The 1986-nt window shown below is 43.6% G+C and overlaps 1 protein-coding gene across 2 annotated transcripts in view; it reads right to left on the bottom strand.

Moving 5' to 3' along the window:
* The window catches only part of LOC116686544 (dapper homolog 3), a 49817-nt gene that overhangs the window by 2921 nt on the left and 44910 nt on the right, over positions 1-1986 (bottom strand). The window lies entirely within an intron of this gene.

Genomic DNA, 1986 nt, shown 5'->3' with positions numbered 1-1986 from the left:
CCCAGCCTGCCTATGGTCGCCCAGTGGCTAGAAATGGTGATAGGTATAAACCCAGCCGTGGGTATCCTGCTCTCTGAGAAAATGAAAGCTCAGATGGACCGGTCCTTATGAGGTCATCAGCTCCCAAACTCAGAGCTGGACCATTTTGCTTACCAGAAGTACTGAAAATTAATACACTCTGTTTTATCTTCATTCAAACAACACTTCAACGTTGTTGATCTGGCATCATTTATCCTGGTGGCACACACCTTGCATGTATCTATTCGCTTGCTGCCACTGTTTATGGAGTTATTGAAATTAAAATTAATGACAAAAGGCGCAACTCTGGAGGACTTGGTGTCGCTGTCGTTGATGCATTTTTTTATGTGAGTGCTCGCACATAAGGCATAGCGCATTTACGCTGCACATTATGGCAAAGGGCAGGGGACATGCAGCTTGTCATATAAGTTTCCCCAACGTATATGCGCCAATAAAAGAAAGTAGAAATTCATTACATTTAAAAAGCAACAATTGCATGAAAACAGGTTGTTGACGAGTCTCGAAGATCGAGTCTGAGGCAAGTCTGAAGTCTTTTAGGTCGAGTCGCGAGTTAGGTTTGAAGTCAACTGTCGAGTCCGAATCTCACACTCGAGTCCCCATCTCTGCTCCACGCACGTCCGTGAAAATAAACGATGGTCATGTGGAAGTGAAAACAGACAGCGTGAGTGAAAGAAATACAAATCTTGGACATCATAACCCGTTCCTAAATGAAGATGAGTCTGTAAGGATGAGTAAAACAAGGCATGAAGTGCCATGTGGTCCCATCACTAAGTTTTCAAAAACAAACCCCATTGCTAACTCTGAGGACAGTGACTGCTTTCAGCACAGTGTGGCTGACAGACAAAGCAACCCATGTTTCCCTGTGATTAATCACCAACCTCATGCACAACCATTAAACAACATTATGACCCAAACTGCTGCTTTGGCAACGCCCCATGGATGTCCAGTTCTGCCTGGTGGGTGCAGCCGGAGCTATCATCCACAGAAATCCATGGTCCTCAAAGTGGGACTAAGCCCGCCTGGGGGAGGAAATGGAAACTACTTCCGGCCCTTCTTCAGAGCCTTTGAACTGAGACAGCGTGTCCGTAAACCGGGTGAGGCTCTTCATGTTTTTAAGCGATGACATTCATGAGTGTCAGGAGTGTCAGTAGCTTACAGTGACAGGACTGTTGCTCAACAAGATACAAATGGAGCTGAAGTTTTCACTCCTGCTGTGGGGGGATGCAGTAATTGTGCAAAGACTTGTGGAGCAGCGCCCCCACAGATTAGCCCAAGCCCATGACGTTGCCCGTCGCCAGGCGAGCGGCATCATATGTCACCAGTCTCTTGTACTCAGAAGCCCATGGCATGGTTGATAGCAGCCCCCGCGCTGCTGTGGTCAGAGAGGAGATATTAAAGACTGATACAGCGTCCCCGGCAGTCAGCTGGAAACCTGAGTTTTCCAGTCCCAGTCACACACTTTGTAAAGTCATAACAGCTTTCAGACCCGGGTCACGTGAAGGGAAATTGCAAAGAAGAAAAACAAGACTAAGCTATGCACAGAATTGAGATATGACATTATTGAAACCTGTTATGTTGTAAAATAGTAAGGGTGCTCCGATTGATCGGTTACTGATCTTTATCGGCCGATAAAGGCTTTAACCCTTAAGTTGTCTTCCCATCAAAATTAAAAATCAACACTTTTGTTGACGCTGACGAATGTTTTTAACCTCTTCTTACGTTTTTGTCAGTAGTTTTTCAACACTTTTTTCAATGTTTAACACTACGTATCACTAACTTATTAACTTTAGTTTTACAAATATTTTGGGAATTTATGGTCAATTAACCTAATTTTTAGGAAATTATACCTAATGTTTGAGTGAGAAAAGAAGAAATTAGGAATTATTTAGACTAAAATTAAAGGAATGTATGTTGCTGGATAATCACAGACTGGAATATGTCAACTTT

The sequence above is a fragment of the Etheostoma spectabile genome, unplaced genomic scaffold (genome assembly GCF_008692095.1).
Source record: "Etheostoma spectabile isolate EspeVRDwgs_2016 unplaced genomic scaffold, UIUC_Espe_1.0 scaffold393, whole genome shotgun sequence".
NCBI lineage: Eukaryota > Metazoa > Chordata > Actinopteri > Perciformes > Percidae > Etheostoma > Etheostoma spectabile.
Note: the sequence above shows the minus strand (reverse complement) of the source record. Positions and strands in the feature narration are given on the sequence as shown.